Here is an 8,583-nt window from a genome sequence, read left to right as displayed (position 1 = left end):
AGCTTTGGGTGTGGCTATATTGCCAGCAAAGGCTCCTCAGACTCTCAGCTAAAGATACTAAACAGCTTGGAAAACTGTTCAGAAGGAGATTATAGGGATCCTTTCCTGTCTCTGTGTGCAAGACTGTTGCATTGCCTATTCTCAGAACCAGGTCCCTATCCTGGATCAGGATCTCAGGGCATGGAGTAGCATTATTGATTACCAGTGCTTATAGCCTCAGGGAAGTAGTAGATACTTGTCACAATTCCAAAAGAGAATAGAGAGTGTGTGATTGCTCATAGACCAGAGCTCTTGCTGAAACAGGACTAAACACATATTTCTGTAAATCATAACACCTTGGAAGAACTGAAAATATAGATATCCAGAGCTATTTCTGAAGGTAGTTGCACAAAGAACCTAAAGCTTCAAATAGTGCTTCCTTCACCACACCACTGGAGCATACCTGTAACTTTTAAAGTTAAAAGACAAGAAAAATCTGGAATGACCGAATGACAACAAAAAACTCAACATAGAAATTTTGGTGACATAGTAGTCCAAAGCACAAACTCAGAAGAAGACAACAAATCCAATGCTATTGAATACAAATCTTGATACAACAACAAAGATTTAAAAAGAATTAATGAGGACCTTAATAAAAGATTTAGAAGATTTTGAAAAATCAAATAAGAGAAGTAAAAGAGAAATTGAGAAAAATGAGCATGATTCAGGAAAATCCTTTAAAAAAGAGTTTATGACTTGGTAAATGAGGTACAAAAAATCCTAAAGTAAATAGTAGTTTAAAAAATAGAACAGGCCCATTAGTAAAAAAGGCACAAAAATCCACTGAAAAGAACTTTTAAAAGACAGAGTTGTCCAAATTGAAAAAAATATATATACAAAAATTCACTAAAGAGAATAAAACTTAAAAGATAAAATTGGCCATATGGAAAAAGAGGTATAAAGGAAAACATTTCTGAGAAAGTAGAATGTGTCAAATCAAAAAGAAGGTACAAAAGCTCATAAAAGAAAATAATTTCCTAAAAATTAGAATAGGGCAAATGGAAGACACTATCTTCATTTAACATAAAGAAATAAACAGTCAAAAGAATGAAAAAAATGAAAGAAAATATGAAATATCTCACTGGGAAAAGAACTGACTTGGTGAATAGATTGGGGAGAGATAATCTAAGAATCATTAAACAACCATGGTAATAAATAGATATTAGTAAGAAGCTTTCAAGAAATTATTAAGGAAAGCTACTCAGATATTCTAGATCTAGAGGTAAAATACGAATTCAGAAAATTCACTTATTACCCCTTGAGAGATATCTCTAAAGGAAAGCTCTCAATAATATTGTACCCAAATTCTAGAAATCCCTTGTCACATTGAAAATATTGCAAGCATCTTGAAGGTAACAATTAGATATGCAGCCATAGTCATGATAATACTAATTTATCAGTTTCTGAATTAAAGGATCAGAGGACTTAGAATATGATATTCCAGAAGATAAAGGAGCTAGCATTTCAACCAAGAATCACATACCAGCAAAAGTGAACATAATACTTGGGGATGGGAGGTTGGAAATGGGCATTCAGTGTAATAGAGCCTTTCAATCATTCCTATTGAAAAGATCTGAACTGAAGAAAATTTGCCTCTCAAGTACAAGATTCAAGAAAAGCAAAAAAAAAAAAAAGTAAAGAAAAGAGGGACCAAAATCTTGCAACAAGTTCAAGCTGTTTATGTTCCTACATGGGAAGATGTAAGAAAATATATTGTGTTGTTCATTTTTTTCAAGTGTAGAAGTCTCTTTGTGATCTCATTTGGGATTTTCTTGTCAAAAATTCTGGATTGATTTGCTATTTTCTTCTCAAGGTCATTTTATAGATGAAGAAACTGTGAAAATAGGTTGAAGTGACAGGTTTGAGCTCAGGAAGATGAGTTGTCCTGGCTTCACCTGGCACTCTGTCTACTGCACCATCTGTATATTTCCAAAAAGAGAATAGAAATAAAGAACTTCCAATAAAGATTTATTTCCCTGAATCCCCCACAAAATTTTGGAATATTGTCCTATTTCTTTATCTTTTAATAAATTTTCTATTATCTATATATTTTATTCCTTGACCCACACATATTTTAGTATTAAATTATTTATAATCCAATCAATATTGAATTATTTCTTCAATTTTACTTTATTACACAGAATTTTTATTTCAATATCATCTGCTACTCTGCATTCACTTATGTAGTTTTTATGTCCTTAATGGTGGTGAAGTTTTTAAAAATATCATGCAAAGCGGAAAAATGTATATATTCTATTCTAATTAAATAATATGTGGGAGTTCTATCATATATGTTTTCTAAAATTTGATTAGGTTCCCTAACTTATTTTTTAGTTACATCTATATAGATTTGAACAGTATATATTGAGGTACTCTATCTAGTATTTTAGTTTATTTGTTTTGTCCTCTAACTTTTCGTTTAAATATTTAGATGATGTGCCATTCAGTAATGATATTGTTATTTTTATATTGCTCCATTGTTAATATCACCTTTTAGTGAAATATGGTTTTACTTTTTATATCTTTTAATTATCTATTTGAATTAAGTTTATTTTTGTCCTTGCATTGTCTAAGAACAATTATTATCTTTGCCTTAATTTTACTTCACTTGAATTTTAAGTTTTGTTCTAGTTCCTTATTTTAACTTTGTGAATCCTTGTGCTTTAAGAATTTTATTTTTTTAAGAAATAAAAGATTAAGAGACAGAAAGGAGGATCAGTGGAATAGACTGGGGGCAAGTGACCTCAGCAAGACAGTATACGATAAACCCAATTTCCCAGCTATTGGGACAAAAATCCACTATTCGATAAAAACTGTTGGGAAAATTGGAAGACAGTGTGGGAGAGATTAGGTATAGATCAACACCTCACACCCTACACCAAGATAAATTCAAAATGGGTGAATGACTTAAACAAAAAGAAGGAAACCATAAGTAAATTGGGTAAACACAGAATAGTATACATGTCAGACCTTTGGGAGGGGAAAGACTTTAAAACCAAGCAAGACTTAGAAAGAATCACAAAATGTAAAATAAATAATTTCAACTACATCAAATTAAAAAGCTTTTGTACAAACAAAACTAATGTAACTAAAATCAGAAGGAAAGCAACAAATTGGGAAGCAATCTTCATAGAAACCTCTGACAAAGATCTAATTATTCAAATTTATAAAGAGCTAAATCAACTGTACAAAAAATCAAGCCATTCTCTAATTGATAAATGGGCAAGGGACATGGATAGGCAGTTTTCAGATAAAGAAATCAAAACTATTAATAAGCACATGAAGAAGTGTTCTAAATCTCTTATAATCAGAGAGATGCAAATCAAAACAACTCTGAGGTATCACCTCACACCTAGCAGATTGGCTAACATGACAGCAGAGGAAAGCAGTGAATGCTGGAGGGGATGTGGCAAAGTAGGGACATTAATTCATTGCTGGTAGAGTTGTGAACTGATCCAACCATTCTGGAGGGCAATTTGGAACTATGCCCAAAGGGTGATAAAAGAAAATCTACCTTTGATCAAGCCATAGCACTGCTGGGTTTGTACCCTAAAGAGATAATGGGGATAAAGACTTGTACAAGAATATTCATAGCTGAGCTTTTTGTGGTGGCCAAAAATTGGATAACGAGGGGATGCCCATCAATTGGGGAATGGCTGAACAAATTGTGGTATATGTTGGTGATGGAATACTATTGTGCTAAAAGAAATAATAAAGTGGAGGAATTCCATGGAGACTGGAACGACCTCCAGGAAATGATGCAGAGGGAAAGGAGCAGAACCAGGAGAACATTGTACACAGAGACTAATACAGTGTGGTATAATCGAACGTAATGGACTTCTCCATTAGTGGCGGTGTAATGTCCCTGAACAATCTGCAGGGATCTAGGAGAAAAACACTATCCATAAGCAGAGGACAAACTGTGGGAGTAGAAACACTGAGGAAAAGCAACTGCCTGACTATAGTGGTTGAGGGGACATGACAGAGGAGAGACTCTAAAGGAACACTCTAATGGAAATACTAACAACATGGCAATGGGTTCGAATCAAGAACACATGTGATACCCAGTGGAATCACGAGTATGCTATGGGGGTGGGGGTGGAGGAAAAGAAAATGATCTTTGTCTTTAATGAATAATGCTTGGAAATGATCAAATAAAATATTTTTAAAAAAGAAATAAAAGATTGTTGGATTTTGTTTTTCTTTTTGTTACCTACTTTGTTTTTGTTTCCTACTTCTATTTTATGAGGGAGTTATTTTTTTTTCCATTTGTAGTCATCATCATTAATTTTGTATACCTTCCATCCATCATATTACATCATTCTTCTCTTTTTTGTACCCCTACCATAATGAAATGAAGATAAATAAAGATAAGGAATATGCTTAGTATCAGTGTTATAGAATTGATGTAATTTCTTTCTGATATCTTAGTCCTATTTTGGTTCCCTCTGCCAAAGATCAATCTCAATTACTTATCTTTTTTTTTTTAATCCCTCTTCATTATCCATTATATTTACAGTTTTTTTTTTGAGAATTAATTCTCATTCTAATATAGTCTCTGTTTTCCTCTCCTCTCCTTTCTATTTACTTTCCTGTTTTCCTATTGAGGTAAATGTGTTTCTGCAATCAATTTTCTGTTCTTCCTTCCTTTGACCACTTTGAATAGAAATAATGTTCATGTATTGCCCTATTATATGAATGAAGTCATCCACATAATCTACCTTATTCATAAAGTGTTCTAGTTGTAAAGCTCAATTATGGAATAAAATTTCATCTATCCTTCCTCTCCCTGCTTCTTCTTCCAGTGTATTGCCTTCTGCCCCTTTGCATTTTTGTTCCTTTTCATCAAAACATATGTCTACTTTTAGGACTTCTGCCCTATTAGACTTTCTATATGATCCCTAATGCTTATAGCATTCTGAAGAGACATATTTATCTGCCTCCCAAAATAGAATGTAAATATTTTATCCTGGTTTAGTCACTTATGATTGTTGATTCTCAATTTTGTTTTAACTTCACATGTGTTTATATTTTAAAGTTTTCTCAAGCTCTGACACGCTTACATTAAAGTTATGATTTTTCTCTGTGGGAAGGTTCACTGGGTAAGTTGTTTTTGGTTGTAAACCTATGTTATTTGCTAGCAATATCGTATTCCAAACTCTCTACTCCCGTATATTTGTGGCTAGAAAATCTTCTGTGGTTCTTTGAATGTGGTTCTTTGCTACTTGAATTCTCCTGAGATGCTTGCAAAATATTTTCTTTAAAATATCCGCTCTGGGGCGTCACTATCCCTGTGCTGGGCGGCGAGGGGCAGGGGGCGGAGGCTCGGGGGAGAAGAGCAGAGCGGAGGCGCTTGGCGGGGGTGGGGGGTGAGGGGGCGGTTCGACTGTCCTTTCTGGGATCTGGAGGCCTGGATGGCAGCCGCAGAGCCATGCGCTCCACGCTAACCACCCCCTCCCCCTCCCTCTCCCGCCCCGCCCCGCCCCGCCGTCCTGGGCCCTGAGGAAGCTGATAGGAGGAGCCCGGGAGCGGGAGGGACATGACATTCCGGAAATGGTTTCACCGAAATATCACTGGAGTGGAGGTAGAAAATTTACTGCTGACACGAGGCGTTGATGGCAGCTTCTTGGCCAGGCCCAGTAAGAGCAATCTAGGAGACTTCACACTTTCTGTTAGGCGGAATGGTGCTGTCACTTACATCAAGATTCAGAATACTGGTGGCGATTATGACCTGTATGGAGGGGAAAAGTTTGCCACGCTGGCTGAGTTAGTACAGTATTAAGTGGTGATGTTATTGAGCTCAATTATCCCCTCACTGTGCAGATCCTTCATCGGAAAGGTGGTTTCATGGGCACCTTTCTAGGAAAGAAGCAGAGAAATTATTAACTGAGAAAGGAAAACATGGAAGCTTCCTCGTGGGGGAAAGCCAGAGCCACTCCGAGAATTTTATTCTTTCTGCACAGGGGACGATAAAGGCGAGAGTAATGATGGCAAATCAAAAATGACGCACTTCAAGATTCGCTGTCAGCATCTGAAATATGATGTTGGTGGAGGAGAGAAGTTTGCCTCTTTAACAGACTTTGTAGAGCATTACAAGAAGAACCCTATGGTAGAAACTTTGGGTACAGTTCTACAGCTCAAGCAGCCTCTGAATACAACTCGTATCAATGCTGCAGAGATTGAAAGCTGGGTGAGAGAATTAAGCTAATTAGCGGAGACCACAGATAAAGTGAAACAAGGGTTTTGGGAAGAATTTGGGACTCTCCAACAGCAGGAATGCAAGCTCCTCTATAGTCGTAAAGAAGGTCAGCAGCAAGAAAATAAAAACAAAAACATATATAAGAATATTTTGCCCTTTGATCATACCAGGGTCGTCCTACATGATGGGGATCAAAATGAACCAGTTTCAGATTATATTAATGCAAATATTACCATTCCTGAATTTGAGACCAAATGCAACACAAAACCCAAAAAGAATTATATTGCAACCCAAGGCTGTCTACAGAACACAGTAAACGACTTCTGGAGAATGGTGTTCCAGGAGAATTCACGAGTTATTGCCATGACAATGAAAGAAGTAGAGAGAGGGAAGAGTAAATGTGTCAAGTACTGGCCTAATGAATATGCTCTAAAGGAATATGGGACTATGCGTGTTAGGAATGTCAAAGAAAGTGCTTCTCATGTCCATACTTTTGGATAACTAAAACTCTCTAAGTTTGGACAAGGGGACACTGAGAAAACTGTGTGGCAGTACCATTTTGGAACCTGGCCGGATCACGGTGTGCCCATTGACCCTAGGGGTCTTCTGGACTTTTTAGAAGCCATCCATAACAAGCAGGAGAGCATTCCTGATGCAGGCTCTGTGGTGTTGTATTGCAGTGCTGGGATTGGCAGGACAGGAACTTTCATTGTGATTGACATCCTTATTGACATTATCAGAGAAAAAGGTGTGGATTGATATTGATGTTCCCAAGAGGATTCTAATGGTGAGATCCCAGAGGTCAGGGATGGTCCAAACAGAAGCCCACTACAGATTTGTCTACATGGCTGTGCAGCATTATATTGAGATACTACAGTGCAGAATTGAAGAGAAACAGAAAAGCAAGAGAAAAGGACAATAATATACAAACATTAAATATTCCCTAGCGAACCAGACAACTGGAGATTAGAGTCCTCTACTACCCTGCACACTGACTCCAACCTGTCCAGAAATGAGAGAAGATAGTATTAGAGTATATGAAAATGTGGGATTGGTGCAGCAGCAGAAAAATTTTAGATGAGAAGACATGCCAAGATTTCAGCTCAGAGCTAGATGTGATTATTCCCTGTCACCCCCAAAAGATAAAGAAAGATGCAAGGACTTTCATGTGAAGAATGAATTTGGAAGGTTTGAATTTTGACTGTTTAACTTCTGCTAATAAACAAAGCGAAAAACTATAAAGATTATGATTTTTTTCTCTCAACAAAACCTGATTAACAATTGCTTGTTTTTTAAATAAGAAGAAATCATCTCTACAATGTAGACAATGTTATATTTTATAGAATTTTGTTTTAAATTGAGAAAGCTATCAAATTTTTATTTCCACATTTTGCAAAAAAAAAAAATATAAGCTCTGAATATAATATAGACGATTTCAGCTATGGAAGATTTTTATTTCTGGACTTCTTTCAAAATGTGCCCAGTGGATTTTTTTTCTATTTTTACCTTGTCCTTTGGTTCTAAAAGTTATATGCATTTTTCCTTAATTTCCTGAGACATGTCAAGATTCTTTCTTGACCATTTCTTTCAGGAAATTGATTGGCTCTTAAATTAACTCCAAGTTAGTTGTTTTTGATAAGAGATACCTTGAAGTTTCTACTATATTTTTAATGTCTTGACATTGTTTTAGTATTTCTTGTTGCATCATAGATTCATTAATTTCTGAATGGTATTATATTTTAGTTATAAAGGAGTATATTCCTTGAATGATGTTTTATATTTTTTCTATACTTTCTTCAATACTTCTTGTTCCTTTTCTATTTTCTCCAGTGTTCTAAGTTATTTATAAATTTTTTCTTAACTCTTAAAAAAGCCAAACTCATCCTTTATCACTTTCAGGAATTCTATTTGAGCTTGTCCCTGCCTTGTGTTTTTCTTTACCTCTTATGTGTGTGTGTATTTTAAAATCATTCTAATTCAGGGTTTTTGCCTTGTAATAGTTACTTATTACGGGATTATGTCTTCTTTGCTAATTCTTCCAGGCTACTTTATGACATCATAATTTATATTACTGCCAGAATTTCCAACATCTTGAATTAAATAGCTGGAATGAATTTCATTTTCTGTCTGGAATAATGAGTGTTGTTTAATCCAGGATTTCAGGGATCATTCTCTAAAGCTGCAAAATTTCATTGTTCCTAATGAAGTCTAATATATGATAAAATCTAAATGTTGCCCTACTGCTCTGTGTTTTACAAATACATAATTTAGATCTGTGTGGGAGAAATACAATAGTATGTTTTCCCATGGTTGGACTCTTACTTTATTGCTACTGGACTTAACCA

General features: G+C 35.5%; 1 pseudogene; it reads left to right on the top strand.

The window, feature by feature from the left end:
* The first annotated feature begins 5,578 nt into the window (after positions 1–5,578).
* Positions 5,579–7,619, top strand: LOC100013706 (tyrosine-protein phosphatase non-receptor type 11-like; annotated as a pseudogene).
* The last annotated feature ends 964 nt before the right edge of the window (positions 7,620–8,583 follow it).

Source organism: Monodelphis domestica, chromosome 1 (assembly GCF_027887165.1).
Source record: "Monodelphis domestica isolate mMonDom1 chromosome 1, mMonDom1.pri, whole genome shotgun sequence".
Lineage (NCBI taxonomy): Eukaryota > Metazoa > Chordata > Mammalia > Didelphimorphia > Didelphidae > Monodelphis > Monodelphis domestica.
The sequence above is the reverse complement of the archived record's forward strand: the minus strand, read 5'-3'. Positions and strand labels throughout refer to the sequence as shown.